The 21,505-nt window shown below is 43.8% G+C and overlaps 1 protein-coding gene across 5 annotated transcripts in view; it reads right to left on the bottom strand.

Annotated features, from left to right (window-relative positions):
* The window catches only part of LOC126470158 (protein O-linked-mannose beta-1,2-N-acetylglucosaminyltransferase 1-like), a 2,280,325-nt gene that overhangs the window by 1,627,188 nt on the left and 631,632 nt on the right, over positions 1–21,505 (bottom strand). For all 5 annotated transcript variants that reach the window (XM_050097778.1, XM_050097779.1, XM_050097777.1 and 2 more), the window contains one exon: positions 9,781–9,865. The gene's annotated coding sequence lies outside the window, so the exon portion shown is untranslated. The remainder of the gene's footprint in view (positions 1–9,780; positions 9,866–21,505) is intronic.

Raw genomic sequence — 21,505 nt, forward strand, 5'->3', positions numbered from 1 at the left:
TTTCAGTAAGGATCTTCTTCCGACTACAATTCTGACGTCGTGTTTCGTGGTCACGTGTGTTACACCACTGCTTGTGCACCCGTTGAACAGTCCGCTGCAGAACACCAAAAATCCAGCAACCTCACACACTGTATGACCATAGGCACGGCCAAACACGGTTGCCCCTTTCTGCCACTCTGATTCGCCTTACACGGTTACCTATGCTTAGGTACACTGTCCGTTTGAAACGTAAATGTTCTACTGATCGGTACTGCTTTATGCTCACGTGGGAGGGATGCACGCGCGGTTGGGAAAGTGACTCGATCGCTGCACCATCTGAAAAGGCTAAGCGATTCACCTGTGCGTGCACACTGAGGTGACTAATTTTTTGTTCAGTGAGATTATTAATCCGTGGGCCGTGCAGCAGTCAGGAGAAGGATTGTTCGCAGCACAAGTATGCAGACAGATGGCGCGACTACGCCCGGAGCACCACGGACTGTCTGGACGGCGACTACCGTTGCGGCTACCCTTGCCGCGACAGCAGGGAGAGGAGCGCCGACAGCGATGGGATCAACCACAACACTCGACACAAGAATTGCACCACGTCTCTTTCAGACGAATCCCTGTTCTTAGTACATCACGATGTATGTATTCGCTCCGAGGGTAAAGAACTCTCCCACATATTATTAATCGTTATCATACGAGCAGGATGATACGATGTGACATTAAATACACCTCTAGTTCGCATAGACGGTAATTTGTACTGCAGGCGTACAATTTCTAACTTTTTAAGGCGGGTGACAGCGTCATAATGTGAAGTCTGGGTGACATCTTTCAATACGATAACGCAAAATTGCATGTCGCTCGATCTGTATCGACATATCTACACAGTCTAGTCACATTAGTGTGAACACCACCTATTTCCAAATCAACGTGCAATAACCACTCACAGCCGTTGGCAGCACTAGCAGAGGAAGGTATATAAAGCGTTTCAGGGGAGACGCGGGAAACAGTGCAGTCATTGTCCTAATGCGAAAACGGAACGATTTGCCTGACATCCGAAAAGGTCATGATAATTGGTTTTCGGGCCAAGAGTGGAATCATTTCCGGAACGACTAAGTTTCTAAACTGTCCTCATGCCGCCGTGATTGAAATATACCGTGCGTGACAAAATGGCACTATCCGAAACCGGCGCGGAAGCAACTGTGGTGCATCACGGGTCATAGATTATAGGGGTGAACGATGGTTGCGGAGATGTGAACGGGCGAACAGACATGCAACAGTTCAGCAACTGACGACCCTGATGAACCAAGAGGCTACCAACAGTGTCTCCCCGGTACCGTTCAGCGAACATTGCTGCGAATGGACCTCCGCAGCAGGCACCTGGTTCATGCATCCATGCTAACTGCTACACTTGGATGACAAAAGCTGGAATTTGCAGGCTAGTACCGCAATTGGACGTCCACTGAGTGGCGACAAGTGGTATCTCCAGATGAATAACGTTTTATGCTCCATTGGAAAGAAAGGAAACGCCCTGCAACACGCATGCCGGCTCCAGTTCGGAGGAGTGAGCTTTGTGATCTAGGGAATGTTTTCGTGGCATTCCCTGGGTGACGTCATCATTCTGGAAGACACAATGGATCAATACAAGTATGCGTCTATCCTTGGGGACCATGCAGAATGATATTTTCACTCCGCAGCGGAGTGTGCGCTGATATGAAACTTCCTGGCAGATTAAAACTGTGTGCCCGACCGAGACTCGAACTCGGGACCTTTGCCTTGAGTAGAGCACTTGCCCGCGAAAGGCAAAGGTCCCGAGTTCGAGTCTCGGTCGGGCACACAGTTTTAATCTGCTAGGAAGTTTCATATCTTGGGGACCATGTACACCATTACATGTGGAGCCGGCCGCTGTGGCCGAGCGGTTCTAGGCGCTTCAGTCTGGAACCGCGCTGCTGTTACGGCCGCAGGTTCGAATCCTGCATCGGGCAGGGATGTGTATGATGTTTTTAGGTTAGACAGGGTTAGGTAGTTCTAAGTCTAGGGGACTGATGACCTCAGATGTTAAGTCTCATAGTACTTAGTTCCATTTGAACCATTTGTTACATGTGGCTTGTTTTTCCTTGGTACAATGCCATCTACATGCAGGTCAGTGCAATGTGTGGCACGGCTCGCAGTGTACGTGCGCTGTTCGAAGAGCACCAGGATGAGTTTGCAGTGCTCCACTGGCCACGAAACTCCATGGATTAAAACCCAGTATAGAATCCAAGGGATCAACTCGATCGGGTTGTTCGCGCTATGGATCGTTAACCGAGAACCCTAGCGTAGCTGACTATGGCGCTGGCGTTGACATGGCACCACATCCCTGTCCGAACCTTTCTGAACCTCACTGACTCTTACGTGCACGTATCGCAGCGGTCCGCTCTCCAAATGCGGTTATTCAGGCGTTTGACAAGTGTTCGCATTAATGCCACTGGACGGTGTAGATACGGAGGATGTTCGGCTGTTGTCCTAGCGAGCACATTCTCGAGATCTCTTCCCCACTGGAAACATCTGGTTCTGGACTGGTGAGTGACTAGCGCACCTCCACTCATCAGCCACAACGGTTGATGAATACTGGCATACAGCTCAGGCAGCGTGGAATGACGAACACGTATGTTAAGAGTCACTATTGCTGACAGATGTGGGGGTTCTGTCCACTGCATTTTGCACCCTATATACACACTAAGGTAATCTTCAAAGTTCATCGTTCATCCTTTCTACTATAATGTATAAGCATAATATGAAAAATTTTGTGATTTGAATCCTTCCTAATGTTGCAGTTTTAATTCATTTTTAATGTCCATTAGTGTAATTAAAGAGATGCATATGTCTCTCCCTCAGTGAATCACTCAATTCTTGGTGTACTGCCGCATGTCGAAACCCATGATTCGATAGCACGTTTGCTTCTAGAAATATTTGAAGTCAAAGCTATGTTGGCTCACCGTGTGTATGTTTATGTATTTCAGTATTATTCACGTAACCGTGAATATACCGCGAAGGTATCGTAAGATGGAGTTACTGTGGTATGTACGGGTAAAATTGTAACAACCCCGTTTTTATTCATTTAGCATTTGATAATTCGTCACATATAAAAAGATATCAGTTTCATCGCGTGCGTTGATTGTACTGGTCAACAATCGTTTCTTTCCATTGTGAATTTTCATCACAAGTGTTACGTATAAGGCATTTTACGAGTATGCCGGTAAGTTGTACAAATCTATTGACGCCAACACAATTGTGACTGTTCCCAAATCAAAGGTAAGTGTGAAAGTTGGTAACAATATATTCCAGTTTAATTTGCAGTGACATCTGTTTTTCCATCTGCATTCGTAATTCTAGTAATTTGATAAAATTTAAATATGAAGATTCGTGAGGAAAGTTTAGTACTTTACTTTTAGTACCTTTTTTTTTTGGTTGTTCTAAATTGTAATACCAATACATGTCCAACATTCCTGTAAAAGTAATCTACGGATGAATAAGACTGCTGCTGCTGCTACAACACTGGAACCGCGCGACCGCTACGGTCGCAGGTTCGAATCCTGCCTCGGGCGTGGATGTGTGTGATGTCCTTAGGTTAGTTAGGTTTAAGTAGTTCTAAGTTCTAGGGGTGATGACCTCAGCAGTTAAGTCCCATTGTGCTCAGAGCCATTTGAACCATTTTTTTGCTGCTACGACAACAACAACTACTACTACTACAACTACTAATACTAATAATAATAATAGTAGTCTGCTGTCAGTCCCTTTGATGCAGTGGATCTGTTTGATAAAGTCTACCTTCGATGCCAAATAGCTCATACAGTATTCAGTAGATTTTAAGTAAATTGGAATTTTTTATTGCACTGGACCTAAGGTAACCTGTGGTCGAAGACTGACATATTTAAAGGAAAGATGAAGAGCCGGGGTTACATTTGTTCCCACTTAAAAGTTTTTTCAGCATTTTTGCTCATGATAGAAGCTGGTATGTATTTCGGTGTTGTTTATAACTTTTTTTTCTATTTTTCTGGTGACCTTTCATAGACGCAATGGTAAAGTTGGAAGCTGAGGAAATATTCTTGAAAATCTTAAAACACTTTGAAAACATCTTTTTTTAGCAGAAATAGGTTTTGCTACTTCTTAAGAATATGAGGAAACGTTTATAAAGTGGTGAAAATAGTACAGAAGGCTATGTTATTTCAATGGGATACACGCTTGTATTAAGTTGGCCCCACTTAATATGGTAACATTAGTACATTTTTACTTTATTTTTGTAACCGTTGTTATGCACATACAACACTACACAACAGTTGAATTTGGGCATGAAAGCTGAAGCTTTCACAGAAAATAAAACTGGACTGCGGAAAAAATGCTTGCTGCATGTTCAAAGATATTTCGAAAGTTTAGTGAAGTAACTCCGTTTTACGTAGTACAGCCCTTTCACAGACTGTTAAAAATCCTAATGCTAATTTCTAACAGTGACAACGAAAGAATAAACGCGAACAGAAGACGAAGAGCTCGGGAAGTGCTTATTTACCGGGCAGAGGCGTGAAGAGGGCCGCTGCTCCTGTAAGGATGCGTGACGCAGGGCTGCCGTGTTATTTCCCAGAGGCTGCATTACCGGCCGTAACGACGCGGCGGTTATGAATTTCTCACGGCGGCTCAGCTGGCACGCGGCCGCCCGCCGGAAGCACACAAATAGCCTCCTCGGTCACATCGCGTTTCACACCCGCGCTGCCCGCCGGACGCCGGACGCTCGACTCTGCACGCTGGGAGCTGCCGCCCACGCACCTCCACCTCTAAGCTCTTTCGCCTGGTTTCCTGCCATCCTATGTCTCGTTCCTGATCCAGTTTCATAACTTCACTGTGGCTGCTCTCATTTACACAGTGTACCGCGAGGAAATGGCGTTGCTTGGAGGGTAAAGTGTGGTTAAAATACGAGGTTTAGAAGCAAAAGCAATCCCTAGCTAACAAATAAACCGCGAATTAAATTTTGAAAATCCGGTCTTCGACCTATTGCAATGTTCAGTTCCTTTGACAACAGTGACAAGTGATTTCTGGGGTTCCCCAAGGTAGTGTTATAGGCCCTTTGCTGTTCCTTATCTACATAAACGATTTGGGAGACCATCAGAGCAACCGCCTTCCGTTGTTTGCAGATGACACTGTCGTTTATCGACAAATAAAGTCATCAGAAGATCAAAACAAACTGCAAAACGAAGTGTTTTTCCTTGACAAATTTAACAAACAGTCCTAGTTCAATACCTGATTCGGCAAAAATTTTCTAAAGAAGGATACTAGTCCAAGAAATGATTTTAACTGCTTACGATTACCAGGGTGTGGGCATTCACTTATGGCTTTTAATTTCTTAGGATTTGGAGTTATGCGTAAAGGAGAGATAATATGACCAAGAAATTTGACTCACTCTTTCCCGAACTCAGATTTGGAAAGATTTACCGTTACTCCATAATTTTGAAACCTAGAAAACACTCGTCGCAACAACTCCAAGTGACGCTCCCATGTATTAGTAGCCACTAGGAGATCATCAACACACAATGTCACTTCATTAACCAAATCCGGGCTCAACACGACATCTGATATTCAAACCAAAAGGCATAATTTTAAAGTGATAACACTTACCCATAAAAATAAAAGCTGTATAATTCCTAGAATCTTCATCTAAAGGGACCTGCCAAAACGAACTATGGAGGATAGATACTTTACACCATAGAAACGCTGTAACAATTGATCTAGATTTTCTGGCCTTGTTTGGACAGGTATTAAGATTTTATTAATGTTCCTAGCGTCAAGTACCAATCTTACGTCCCCATTAGGTTTTATTACTGCTAAGAATGGACTACTGTATTCCGAGTTGGATGGTTCAATGATACCCCATTCCAACATCTGTTGAATTTCTATCCTAACCGCTTCACGTTTTGACCAGGGTATAGAATATGTTGTCTTACAATAGGTGTCATGAGGTCTCACACGCATTCTATATTTAAATCCTCTCCTCACACCAGGCTGACTATCAGAAACTGGTGCATATTCATGTAACAACTCTGATAGTTCCTGTCGTTGTACGCTAGACAAAGATTCTGATTCACTTATTTTATCTCGCACAATCTGTTCAAGATCTAGATTGGGATTAGCTACTGACAAGTTCTCGCTAATGGTGCGAAAATTGGCAGTTGACCCTAAATAACGAAAAGTATGAGGTCATCCACATCAGTGATAAAAGGAACTCGTTAGACTCTGGTTACACGATAAATCAGTCTAATCTGAAAGCCGTAAATTCAACTAATTACCTAGGTGTTACAATTACGAACAACTTAAATTGGAAGTAACACATAGAAAATGTTGTAGGGAAGGTTAACCAAAGACTGCATTTTATTGGCAGGACACTTAGAAAATGTAACAGACCTACTATACTACGCTTGTCCGTCCTCTTTTAGAGTACTGCTGCGCGGTGTGGGATCCTTACCAGATAGGACTGACGGAGTACATCGAAAAAGTTCAAAGAAAGGCAGCACGTTTTCTATTATCGCGAAATATGGGAGAGAGTGTCACTGAAATGATACAGGATTGGGGCTGGAAATCATTAAAAGAAAGGCATTTTTTGTTGTGGCGGAATCTCCTCACTAAATTCCAATCACCAACTTCCTCCTCCAAATGCGAAAATATTTTGTTGACACCGATCTACATATGGAGGAACGATCACCACGATAAAATACGGGAAATCAGGGCTCGTACGGAAAGATATAGGTGTTCATTCTTTCCAGGCGCTATACAAGATTGGAATAATAGAGAATTATGAAAGCGGTTCGATGAACCTTCTGCCAGGCACTTAAATGTGATTTGCATAGTATCCATGTACATGTATATGAAGTATGTTTTACGATTTTCTAGCTGTTGGCTTTCCTGTATTAGCTTAACTACACTCATTCACAATTTTAAACACAGCTGACAGCAGCAACCGTAAAGAAATTTTCACTGTACAGAGTTCACAGCCAACCGGTTGCATCAGTTTAATGTAAAAATCTTTACCAGCTTTCGATACCACTAAGGGTATCATCTTCAGATGCTAGTCACCTACAATGTTTGAACATATTATAAAATAAACGTCTAAAATACTTAATACTTGACAACATTGAAAAGGAGAACATGGAATAAGACTAGTACTTCCATAAATTACATGACGTTCAAATTGTATAGGGCTGTTCAAAAAGAAGGAACAGATTTCAAAGACATTCATCTTCCAAATTACAATAATTCCAACATTCCTGGACAGACAACAGTTTAAAATTTGAACAGTCCCGGTAGACTTTCTAATCACGGCCACATTGTCGCTGTTTCTTTCTTCTTCGTGGAGAAAACTGTGACCTATCTAGACATCCCTCCCCTCCCCCCCCCTCCCCCATGAACCATGAACCTTGCCGTTGGTGGGGAGGCTTGCGTGCCTCAGCTATACAGATGGCCGTACCGTAGGTGCAACCACAACGGAGGGGTATCTGTTGAGAGGCCAGACAAACGTGTGGTTCCTGAAGAGGGGCAGCAGCCCTTTCAGTAGTTGCAGGGCCAACAGTCTGGATGATTGACTGATCTGGCCTTGTAAAACTAACCAAAACGGCCTTGCTGTGCTGGTACTGCGGTCCTAGGCGCTCAGTCCGGACACGCGCGACTGCTACGGTCGCAGGTTCGAATCCTGCCTCGGGCATGGATGTGTGTGAAGTCCTTAGGTTAGTTAGGTTTAAGTAGTTCTAAGTTCTAGGGGACTGATGACCACAGATGTTAAGTCCCATAGTGCTCAGAGCCATTTGAACTATTTGTGTTGGTACTGCGAACGGCTGAAAGCAAGGGGAAACTACAGCCCTAATTTTTCGGGAGGGCATGCGGCTTTACTGTATGGTTAAATGTTGTTGAGCTGCATCAAACCAGTATCAGGACTGAAGACCACAACAACACAACATCTAGACATGTTTCAAAACTGGTTATTTCCTCAACTTGAAGATGATTCAGATGACTTCATCTTCGTGCAAGATGGTATTCCGTCTCATTTCTCTAAGCACGTCCCACGTTACCTGAATGACACAATTCCCGGACGTTGGAATGGAAGAGAAGGAGCAGAAGATGAACTTCATCGCCGGTGGCCTCCCAGGTCTCCAGATCTCACACCTTGTGACTTTTACCTGTGGTGTTACGTAAAAGGCTGCGGTTTTTATCCCCCCTATGCCTGATACTATTGAAAGTCTGCGACATCGCATTGTTGAAGCTGTGAATTCGATAACGAGAGACCAGCTGCTTCGTGTGTGGCAGGAAGTGAGGCACCGTTTTGATACCTGTTATGTAACACATTGTGCTCATATTGAATGCATAAAAATTTGAACTTTTCTCCTTCCAGTAAGTCTCGAATTGTGTTTCTCCCTTCTGTACTTCGGAAGCAATAAATATTTGAAATGTGTTCCTTCTTTCTGAACAGCCCTATAGCCGCGCGGTGCAGCCGCGTGGTGTAGCCGCGCGATCTGAGGCGCCTTGCTACTGTTCATGCGGCACCGCCTGCCGGAGGGTCGAGTCCTCCCTCGGGCATGGTTGTGTATGTTGTCCTTAGTGTAAGTTAGTTTAAGTTAGATTAAGTAGTGTGTAAGCCTAGGGACCGATAACTTCAGCAGTTCGGGCCCACAGGAACCTACCACAAATTTGCAAATAGCCGTGTACATGATGAGTTAAGGAGCTCAAGTCAGAAATCTGAAAATATGAAATAAAATCCTGCATGTGATTAGTAAAAACTGATACAACAGGTACAGCTTGTTAGAAGAGCAAATATTAGACTAAGCGCTTGGCAACTAGGATGCCAGGTAAACTTGTTGTAGAGCGCACTACTTACTGGGCGCTAGTAGCATGGTAAACGCTTAACTGGATGAAGTATGCAATTGTCACAGTAATACATCTAATGACACATATTTAGATGCTTAAAATAAAATAATTGTATGTGGTATGAAAACAGGATTTATAAAAGATACAAAAGGAATAAAATAAGATTTATAGAAATGACTCAGAAAAAAGTAGCAAAATGAGTAAAATGTCTCTGAACCTTGTATTTGCTTACTGTTTGTACGCCAGAAGCCACTGCATACCACATTCTGTTTTGTAAAGTTTATGTGAGGCAATTTTCCCCAGTTTTCCTTGCTGTAACATCTCTATATAAAAAAGATCTTGCTACAGTACGTTCCTTATTCGCAGCATGTATTTGTGATTAATTATTTTACTCATTTTGCTACTTTTTGTCGCAGTCACTTTTATAAAAATTATTTTGTTGATTGGCTAACTTCAATGCTAATTAACTCGGAAAGGGCGCTGCCTATCGAATTTTTTTCTTCACAGTTATATCTCAGCGCAACCTACCCTGCAACACTCTCACAAGCTTTTCAGACTGTTTCTAACCACCCTGTGTAAAGTCTTTCCTTTACACGCGTTTCCGTCACTCTTTTACCAATTAGTATTGCAGATGATAATTTGCCTTCTGGTGAATTTTCAAATAACAGTGCAGTCCTCGTATTACTCTTAGCTTAAAAGTTGCTATGGTCCTGCAATATGGCTGACTGATGTGTTGCGGAGCCTGGCCAAGAGAAAATCACAGATCTGCTACCAGCTGTGAAGTTCGAATACTGACGGTAAGGGAAATTTATGGGAAGCTATTGAGTTCATGTGAGCCGTTCGTATGGGGTGGAATTTGGCTAATTTTCCCGCAGTGGTCATTTCGCGAGACTTACGTGGATTGAAGTAATAGATTACCTGACTGCTCCTGAAGGCCGCCGCTGTAGCCGAAGGGCTGCCGGCGCGGTAGCTCAAGCTGCTCGATCAGGGAGCTGACCACCCTCTGTAATAAAAAAGAACGGAATGAAGTTTGCATCGATGGTGTCTGAGAGGTGTCGTGCAACATCCGTACAGAACTCATAACAAAAAATGGTGACAAAAGCGACAGATAGAACGAAAGGAGAAAACATATGGTTAGCGTCACTGCCTTTGGTGTGCGAAATAACTTGCCCCCCTTGTAACAGCCGTGTATCGCAAGTCTCTAGAGGAACTGAAGGTTCCGATTGATTGGAAGAGAGCACAGGTAGTTCCAGTTTTCAAGATGCGCAAAACTATAGGCCTATGAAACAGCGATCGTGTGAGACCCAACTCGCTTTATTTGTTCATGAGACCCAGAAAATATTAGATACAGGCTCCCAGGTAGATGCTATTTTCCTTGACTTCCGGAAGGCGTTCGATACAGTTCCGCACTGTCGCCTGATAAAGTAAAAGCCTACGGAATATCAGATCAGCTGTGTGGCTGGATTGAAGAGAAGAGTTCTTAGCAAACAGAACACAGCATGTTGTTCTCAATGGAGAGAACCTCTGGCGTGCCACAGGGGAGTATTATGGGACCATTGCTTTTCACAATATATATAAATGATCTAGTACATAGTGTCGGAAGTTCCATGCGGCTTTTCGCAGATGATGCTGTAGTATACAGAGAAGTTGCAGCATTGGAAAATTGTAGCGAAATGCAGGAAGATCTGCAGAGGATAGGCACTTGGTGAAGGGAGTGGCAACTGACCCTTAAAATAGACAAATGTAATGTATTGCGAATACATAGAAAGAAGGATCCCTTATTGCATGATTATATGATAGCGGAACAAACACTGGTAGCAATTACGTCTGTAAAGTATCTGGGAGTATGCGTACGGAACGATTTGAAGTGGAATGATCATATAAAATTAATTATTAGTAAGGTGGCTGCCAGGTTGAGATTCATTGGGAGAGTCCTTAGAAAATGTAGTCCATCAACAAAGGAGGTGGCTTACAAAACACTCGTTCGATCTATACTTGAGTATTGCTCAGCAGTGTGGGATCCGTACCAGATCGGGTTGACAGAGGAGATAGAGAAGATCCAAAGAAAAGCGGCGTGTTTCGTCAAAGGTTTATTTGGTAAGCGTGATAGCGTTACGGAGATGTTTAGCAAACTCAAGTGGCAGACTCTGCAAGGGAGGCGCTCTGCATCATCGCGGTGTAGCTTGCTGTCCAGGTTTCGAGAGGGTGCGTTTCTGGATGAGGTATCGAATATATTGCTTCCTCCTACTTATACCTCCCGAGGAGATCACGATGTAAAATTAGAGAGATTCGAGCGCGCACGGAGGCTTTCCGGCAGTCGTTCTTCCCGCAAACCATACACGGCTGGAACAGGAAAGGGAGGTAATGACAGTGGCACGAAAAGTGCCCTCTGCCACACACCGCTGCGTGGCTTGCGGAGTATAAATGTAAATGTAGATGTAGAGAGGACCCAGGCTTGGTTCCCGGTACCTCCTCAGACTTTTTCTGAGGGAGAGGGGTCTGTAACGAGGTCCAATCAGCCTCAGAAGGACAAATGCGGAGCGATGCAGCGGCAGGATTTATCTGTTGGCAATAACGGCTTGAGGGGTCGGCAACCCACTGATCATGTGTCTCACGATTGTACATAACTCTTCCTACTGCTTCCTAGGCAGCAGTAGGCAAGTCGGAACAGGTTTAAGACCAAATCCGTGAGTGGTGTTTGCGCGTACTCTACTTGGAACGTACGCTCTCTTAAGCCATACATATTATAAATCAACCAACCAACCAGTTCTTTACAAATCTCCACTGGACCGATTTCAACCAAAGTTGGTAGACATATCACTTACTGTCTGGGGAGAATCTTCATGTGAAAGGCGAGAGGTGGAACAGAAAAAGAACTTTAGCCCACGACGCGTGAATACCCACACTTCATTCATCCAGTAGTAGAGAATAAGAGTTAAACGAACTTCACACATAATTAAAAAACTTTACGAAACTTTTTCCCGCTGATAACCCTCACAAAATGATGAAAGGGCAAACTGCTGCATCGGGCACGATCCTTTAATTTGTTTCCTCTTTACTACTAACTATATTCGTGACACGTTTTGTAGTTAGTATTAACATACACTACTGAATGTACCTGGAAAGTTATATCATTCTATGACACTTAGCTCAGGAGGTACCACGTCGTAAACATTTAGCTGCGTGAAAACCAAGCGGCAGGGTGAAATTCGCTCGAGAGAAAGGTGAAATATGTGTACAAATATGTGTAAAATATGCTCGTATTAAACTTATGGGACATGTGCGTAGGTGGGCAAAGTAGCGGGTAAACAACTCCTGCTAAACCCCTGGATCGATTTCAACCAAACTTGGTACCCATATTACTTACAATGTGAAAAGAAGTACTGTTGGGGTAAGAACCAGCAACCTAACGTGGAGTGAGGAGATGCTCAGACAGAGAGGGTGAAGGAGGACATGGACACAGTTGTGAGGGAGGTGAAGGTGGAGAGAGAGAGAGGGAATGGGGAAAGTTACAGAGAAAAGGAAGAGGAGATGGGCGGAGACATGGGGAGGAGCAGATGAACAGAGGAAGGAAAGAGGAGATGGATAGAGAGAGGAGGGACGAGGAGATGGAATAAGAGCGAGTGGAGAAAAAGGTGGACAGAAAGACGGGGAGGAGGAAATGAACAGAGAACTGGAAGAGGAAATGGAAGGAAGCGGATGAGGTGGACAAAAGAGGAGGGAAGGGGAGGAGGATGTACACTACTGGCCATTAAAATTGCTACACCACGAAGATGACGTGCTACAGGCGCGGAATTTAACAGACAGGAAGAAGATGCTGTGATATGCAAATAATTAGCTTTTCAGAGCATTCACACAAAGTTGGCGCCGGTGGCGACACCTACAACGTGCTGACATGAGGAAAGTTTCCAACCGATTTCTCATACACAAACAGCAGTTGACCGGCGTTGCCTGGTGAAACGTTGTTGCGATGCCTCGTGTAAGGAGGAGAAACGCGTACCATCACGTTTCCGACTTTGATAAAGGTCGGATTGTAGCCTATCGCGACTGCGATTTATCGTATCACGACATTGCTGTTCGCGTTGGTCGAGATCCAATGACTGTTGGCAGAATATGGAATCAGTGGGTTCAGGAGGGTAATACGGAACGCCGTGCTGGATCCCAACGGCCTCGTATCACTAGCAGTCGAGATGACAGGCATCTTATACACATGGCTGTAGGCGATGGTACAGCCACATCTCGATCCCTGAGTCAACAGATGGGGACGTTTGCCAGACAACAACCATCTGCACCAACAGTTCGACGACGTTTGCAGCAGCATGGACTACCAGCTCGGAGACCGTGGCTGCGGTTACCCTTGACGTTGCATCACAGAGAGGAGCGCCTGCGATGGTGTACTCAACGACGAATCCGGGTGCACAAATGGCAAAACGTTATTTTTTCGAATGGATCCAAGTTCTGTTTACAGCATCGTGATGGTCCCATCCGTGTTTGGCGACATCGCGGTGAACGCACATTGGAAGCGTGTATTCGTCATCGCCATACTGGCGTATCACCCGGCGTGACGGTATGGGGTGCCATTGGTTACACGTCTCGGTCACCTCTTGTTCGCATTGACGGACTTTGAACAGTGGACGTTACATTTCAGATGTGTCACGACCCGTGGCTCTACCCTTAATTCGATCCCTGCGAAACCCTACATTTCAGCAGGATAATACACAACCGCATGTTCCAGGTCCCGTACGGGCCTTTCTGGATACAGAAAATGTTTGACTGCTGCCCTGGCCAGCACATTCTCCAGATCTGTCACTAATTGAAAACTTCTGGTCAATGGTGACCGGGCCACTGGCTCGTCAAAACACGCCAGTCACTACTCTTGATGAACTGTGGTATCGTGTTGAAGCTGCATGGGCAGCTGGACCTGTACACGCCATCCAAGCTCTGTTTGACTCAATGCCCAGGCGTATTAAGGCCGTTATTACAGTCAGAGGTGGTTGTTCTGGGTACTGATTTCTCAGGATCTATGCACCCAAATTGCGTGAAAATGTGATCACATGTCAGTTCTAGTATAATACATTTGTGCAATGAATACTCGTTTATCATCTGCATTTCTTCTTGGTGTAGCAATTTTAATGGCCAGTAGTGTATATATAGAGAGGGGGGGGGGGAGTCGGGAGGAGGTGAGGGACAGAGAGAAGGAGATGAATAAAGAGAGCGGGAGGGAGAAGGTGGACTAATAGCAGTTGAATAAATACATACCCGGCCAACGCTGGTTACTCAGCTTGTTTTGTAAGTATACCTCTCCGGGAAGCGTTCCTCCCCTGCTACTGCATTTCCGCGACGCTCTCACCCTTACTAAACGAAGCCATGACGAAATGCACTTACCTTCTATGGATGTTCGCTATTAATGCTAGCTGGTAAGGTTTTCAGATCGAAGTGCCATAGTGAAGAATCAATAGAACCCTAGTTTGTAAGTTACCTCTTTTGTGTGTCTATTACCTTTTCTTAGATTTCTTCCGATTAAAGTTACCCTCGCTCTTCTGACATTTAGTTCTATGTGGTCGTTTAACTGTAGGTCACTCTGGACACACCCTCCGAGGTATTATACGGTTGTTCTATTTCCAATGACTGATGGCCAATAATGTAATCTAACAATAGTAGATCTCCGGCCAATTAATACACAATACGTTATATTTCTAAACGTCGCGAAACTCTGTGCCAAGCGTCGATCGTCTGTAGGTCTTCTTGAGTTTCTTTACAATTCCCTGGCGTTTCGACTTGCCCGCGTAGAGCACCACCTACCACGAATATCCTCACGAAGCTCCGGACGCTGTTCGCCGTATTATTTTGTACATGTGGCACGAGGCAAGTTCTAAATTAGCTTAGAGACGTAGTTAATAGTTCATTCTTGTTACAGAGTACAAATTTCATTTTTATCAGTTAATGCTATGTTCTATTGATGCTTGGCAAAGCTATAAATGAAAAATTGAACTGATTTGGAAAAAAATGTTTCCCGATAATATTAAATAGCTGCTGTGATATACTCGATACTGCTGCCGAACCGTCACTGCGGCTGTTTGATACGTAGAAAAACTTAGTTCAGTACGGGAAACTACCAACATCTTTTAAAAACATCTAACATGGTACACTAAGAAACAAAAAAACGGATCATTTCTTGAAACTATGCAACCACATAATTATTAGGATAATGTCAGATAAGATCCAGTTTTTTTATTGTTATTTTAGGAATTCCTACTTCTTTGGTTCACGTCTTAAAGCAGATTCGTAAGAGCGAAAGTCAGATTCACCCTCCCCTTCAACCCTCCTGCCCACTAGACAAGGGGACAAAATCATCGTGAATAGTGTTTTAGTTTTGTATCTTGTTTCAAGGCTCAGTAAAGAGTTCACCTGCAATTTATATCTTTTACCATCTAGAAGTACTATTAAGGAATAACTATATTACCAAGTACGTATGAGGTTTCCAAGATCTTTGAATGGGACTGTGCAACATGTGTAGTTGAGAGTTTCTATTCTTTCTACCACATTGAAAACATGTATAATTTATATTACCGTAAACGGATTAATACTTGGGGCTTATAAGGTTTTGGTAGCCTTATTATCACTTAAGCAGCAGTTCTGATGGAGACGAATAATTTTCATAAGTCTGACATGAAATGCATAGAAAAATGCATTAAAATTGATATTATTCTCTTGTTTTTACAACAGAATGACAGAACCACCGTGTGGGATATGACGCTGCTGTGTAAGTGAATATGTTTTGACGAAATGAGAGCAACTTGCCCAATTCCATACTGCCGGACTGGGCGTTGAATGGCGTGGCGTAGACCAATTCCTTCAAGTGTCCCTATAACTAATAGTCTAGGGGATTGAGGTCTCAGGAATGAGTAGGCCAAGGTGCCCGCTCCCAATCCCCACAACCCCCCCCCCCCCCCTCCCACCTCCACTCCCCGACGAATCCAACAGTCCTGAAATGTCTGCGTAAGATGTTCGCGTACATTGTGACAGAAGTGTGCTGGTGCGTCATCATGCATGGACCACATCTGTATTCGTTGCTGCAATGTCACAGCCTCCAGCAAGGTAGGCAATACATTAATGAGAAAGTCCAGACCACGCGCCCCAGTTAGCATTTATTGTAGAACGTATGACCCTATTAATCTATCACCCAGTACGTTTGCCCATACATTGATTGAGAATCGATACTGATGCCTCTTTTTCTGAGTTCCTTCTGGATTTACATCTGCCTGTTTATGTTAGTTATGGAAATTGACAACACCATCTGTTGTGAACCCCGCCTCATTGGTAAACAAAATCTTGGATGTGAACAGTGGATCTGCGGCACACTTCTACAACAGCCATTGACAGAACCGCGTCTACCATGATGATCCTTTGGCCTTAGGGCCGGAACGCACTGTAAATATACGGGTACAGAAATTGTTCATGAAGTACCCCCGAGATCAGAGAGTGAGACACGTCTGCTGCTGCTGCTACTAATCGTCGCACGCTGGTCCCAGCGATTTCTTCCACAGAAAGTAGCAAAACTCCTCCATGTCAGGCGTGCGGACTGTGCAGGATCTACCACTGTCAGTTTTCTGAGCTGCAAGGGTACCTGTGTGCGGACTGTGCAGGATCTACCACTGTCAGTTTTCTGAGCTGCAAGGGTACCTGTGTGCGGACTGTGCAGGATCTACCACTGTCAGTTTTCTGAGCTGCAAGGGTGCCTGTGTGCAGACTGTGCAGGATCTACCACTGTCAGTTTTTCTAGCTGCAAGGGTACCTGTGTCCCTCAGACGCTGGAAAAGTCTGCCGAACAGCTTATCAGGGGGCGCTCTGGGCTGTGGATGTTTTTCAGCAGTGAGGGCACGGGCTCGCAGGCTACATCCACTTGTTGACCATAGCAGAGTAACAAATCTGTCATTTCACTTGTCGAGTAGTAATCTTCAATTGCTAACAAGTGGTGGAAGAGAGAAAATATAAGTTTTGGACGTACAAACAGGGCGATAACAGTAAACACATAAGTGAATCCGAAGAAGGTAAAACATCATGACACGTATCCACGGTTGACAGTACTGTACAAGAAGGCCTTAAGTACTGTGAGTAAGAAGTAATAATGCCCTGCCAACAAATTTCACAGAGTGCCAATGCAACGACTGTGCTAAAATCCCCAACGAAGCCTCGCACAGCCCTTCCTATAAACACATTTTTATCTCGGTAAGTATGCGTTTCAGGACCCATGGTTATTGGACTTGTTTTTCTTGTTTCAATGAATTCTACTGCCTCTCAAAGTATTCGATACTTTTTTGAACACCCTGTAAAATACAATTACTTTTGACTCATCCTGTATGTATATATAGGCTGATTCAAAGATAACTGTACATAATTGTACAACTGTACACACATCGTGGGTGTGATGTATGCATCAAAATAGGAGTAAAATGTTAGATAAGGTTCTGTCTGAAACGCTTAATGTCGTTTGTGGAACGCGTTACATCACGGACAAATAGAGGCTTTTGGCGTGTCGTGTTCGTCTCTATATTTGCTAATGTTTCTTTGTACACCCCTCTACACTGTTCGGTTGATTCTGGAACGAAATGCCTTTGTTTATGTGACTTCGGTGTGGGCCGGTGCACTCAACGGCGCTGTTGTAGTCTAGCGGCGCCAGACGTAGTATGTACATTCATTCTAACGGTAGTTCACAGACTGCAGTTGTTGGGTACGGTACGATGGCGTACTCGAACTATGAATACCCAGATATGCACGTCCTTTATGACACAGCAGAAGGAAATGCACAAGCAGCTCGACGACTGTATATGGATACGTTTCCAAACAGAGGAGCACCAAACCAAACCATCACACTTTTAGAGCTGTGGACGGGTGTCTGAGGGAATATAGCATTCGTGGTGCATCACAGTTAGGTCGTCCCCAACTGGATGGAGTGGGTGTTGATAACATCCTGGAAATAGTAGATGAAGATCCGATCGAAAGTACCCGCCGTATAAGACCCATTGTAGCGGTTCGTCAACCAACTGTATGGTGTCTGCTTCGGAGTCAGCAATTCCACCCCTTTCACCGGCAGAACGAACAAGAGTTGACACTTGTGGTCTACCCTAGACGTCAGAATTTCTGTCAGTGGTTACTCGAGCGCCATGCTGCTGATCTACTGTACGGTCGTCGGATACTGTTTACAGATGATAACCTCTTTACCCGTGCGAGTATCGTGAACACTAATAACATTCACACGTGGGTGTTTAAGAATCCTCAGGTAACAACAGTACGAGGGTATCAAAATCGTTTTGCAGTGAATATTTGGTGTGGTATAATGGACAATTAGCTGCTCGGATCGCATGTTATTTCGCAAAGCCTGACTGGCAGACTGCATCGACAGGTTTCGGAACATGAACTGGATGGTGTGCTTCATGATGTCTCACTCGCTACACGAACTAACTTATGATTTATGCACGATGGTGCCCCTCCAAATTTCAAAAATGGTTCAAATGGCTCTGAGCACTATGGGACTTAACATCTATGGTCATCAGTCCCCTAGAACTTAGAACTACTTAAACCTAACTAACCTAAGGACATCACACAACACCCAGTCATCACGAGGCAGAGAAAATCCCTGACTCCGCCGGGAATCGAACCCGGGAACCCGGGTGCGGGACCTTCACATTTCAGTCGGGAGGCAAAAGTTTCACATTGTCACTTATCCCGATAAGTGGATAGACCATGCCGGGCTACTTGGTTGGCCTTTCACAAATCTCCGGACTTCCACTTTTCGTGCCATCTCAAGAATCTCGCTCATGGTGTTGCACTGAGAATGTAGCAGCTAAATGAAAATGACTGTGCAGCTGTGCATAAAGAGACGAACAAAGCCTGCGACATTACGAGAACAGTAAGACGTGGAACATGTAACTGTCTTCGTCTACATGGACATAATTTTGAACATGTTTTGCAGTAAATGTTACCTTACTGGATAACTCTGAAATAAAGCAATGCCAGAAAAAACTTTATTTAGAATTTTACGCTTATTATGATGCATACATTACGCCCACGAAGAGTGTACAGTTACTTTAGAATCACCCTATCGCCAACGAGCAAAACGCGTTAAATGAAATGGAATATACAAAACAAACAAACACCAATCGCACAGGCCTTGAAGGCCCAACAGTACCGACCAGCCGATGTGTCATCCTCAGCTCTTAGGCATCCCTGGATGCGGATACGGAGGGCATGTGATGAGCACACCGCTCTTCCGGCCATTCTCAGTTTTCGAGACCAGTGCCGCGACTTCTCAGTCAAGTAGCTCCTCAATTGGCCTCACAACGGTTGAATACATACCGCTTATCAACAGCACTCTGAAGACCCGGACGGTGACTCAACCAAGTGCTAAATGTCGTGTGACTAGGGCCTCCCATCGGGTAGACCGTTAGCCGGGTGCAAGTCTTTCGATTTGACGCCACTTCAGCGACTTGCGCGTCGATGGGGGTTGAAACGATGATGATTAGGACAACACAACACCCAGTCCCTGAGCCGAGAAAATCTCCGACATAGCCGGGAATCGAACCCCCACCCTTAGGATTGACATTCTGTCGCGCTGACCACTCAGCTACCAGGGGCGGACAACCAAGTGCTAGCCAAGCCCGATAGCGCTTGACTTCGGTGATCTGATGGGAACCGATGCTACCACTGAGGCAAGGCGGTTAGCAAGGAAATGGAGTATGGTTGAAAAAATGACACAATTCTGAAGTTTTTATTGGAAACCGAATGACACAACAACAGTTTATAACAAACGTCTGCAATGGTGTAACTAATGTATTATTCAAACATTGTTTTATTTTTCCTTCGAATATTCTTAAATGTTAGGTGATACTAAATTTTATGTACTAGTAAATTTTGTAACTTTCTTACGAATGTGAGCACATATTTGTTCACAACCTAATTGGGCTGAAAAGAAAAATGGTTCAGGCCTATGCGGATTTGCAGGTCTTAAAGCTGATGCTACTAATCACATTTGCTTAATTGATGAGGCCACATTCGAGACAATTTTTTTAATCAAATAAGTGTATTAAAGTACATGTAATTTCCTATCTCGATTCTTCTTAGTTTGGATTAACATTAATATGCTTTATATAAGAAAGAATACCTATTCTGCCTCTTTCCTTAAGTGAAACTGGTGGTTATTTATATATATGTACCAAGATTAATAGAGGACTCTTAATCAAACCTTCAGTATCGCTGTATGTAATGAAGTCCTCAGGTGAATGACACAATTCCGTTCCATGAAATACTCCAGTTATTTAGCTAACTTCTATGTTCCATAGTTTTCTATACCCAGGATTTGTTACCAGAAATCTCATCATTGTCAAGACGAACAAATAAGAATGGGCTAATCTTCAGATGACTGTTAAAATAACACATTTCTTTTGCAATAACCGCTACCAGATAACAACTGTTGCTTTACCAACAATTGAAGTGTAGTCCCACAAAATACGAAAGTTAGCGATCACTGTAAAACATTTATCTTAAGTCAGATACCAGTATCTCAATTAAGTTACTCTCAGGTATTATATCATATGATTTTGATCAGGCTCATTATCATTCGTAACAGTTACTGAATTTTGCATTTAGTAATGTCGTTTATTCCACTGACTGTAGGAACTGTCTTAGATTTGAGTAATGAAACTGTATTCTGAGAAACAGACGGGTATTTTTTATCAGTAATTACTAATAAATGAACAGTTGTATTTGTAAGCCACTATTTATACTTGCATAGTTATGCAGTTTTAATTTCCTTGTGATGGTAGACTGGCCGTCATTTATTTTTGAGTATTAATATGCTTGTGTAACATTCTGCATAGAATCATATTTGAATTCATACTCATACTTGGTAAGTGTAATAACTCATACTTTATCGATATGCGTTTAGTATGAATATAACCGTTTATGCCCCAACACAGTAACGAAGACTTTGATTATGTTCTTTAGGAATTCATCTAACCAGATGGGACGATTCCCATTCTTTTGCAAACAGTAAATGTGTCTGTATGCTAGACATGTGAATTTTGTTATAACAGAGACCTTTTTCACAAGTACTATTCGTATAAATGTACACTCTTTGACATAAAACTCGACCGGCGGCCGGCCGCTGCAGAGGCTAAGTCCGCGCCGATCGCGACATGGGACAAATAAACTGGCCAACTCGCTAATTCTCTAAGTTCAGCTATCTGCACAATCTGGCAACACTGTAGACTGCGGCACTTCCTGGAGGAAGTCTTGTCCCATGTAAGAGAAACCAGACACTGTTTACGCCCGTGGTATAGCGGTACCGTGCGTTGTTTCCATCTGCAATGTCTGTGGATCGAAACTAGCTGGTGCAAAAAAATTTTTATAGCCTCTTCCAACTGAATGCTGAAGACGTGAATGTAATGGCAATGCAGATTCAATCTATTTCACTTTCTGTCACACCGATAACAATCTTTTATCCAGTAGCCATTTTGCGGCAGATTTCTTCCATGGTGTCCTCCTCTGGACGTCGAATGCAACAAAGGTTCGGGATCCATTTGCTGGCTACTTGCAGCGGCCGTGGCGACAGCAGCGGCGCTGCACTCCCCCGTTCTTTATCGAA

This window comes from Schistocerca serialis, chromosome 3 (assembly GCF_023864345.2).
Source record: "Schistocerca serialis cubense isolate TAMUIC-IGC-003099 chromosome 3, iqSchSeri2.2, whole genome shotgun sequence".
Classification (NCBI taxonomy): Eukaryota; Metazoa; Arthropoda; class Insecta; order Orthoptera; family Acrididae; genus Schistocerca; species Schistocerca serialis.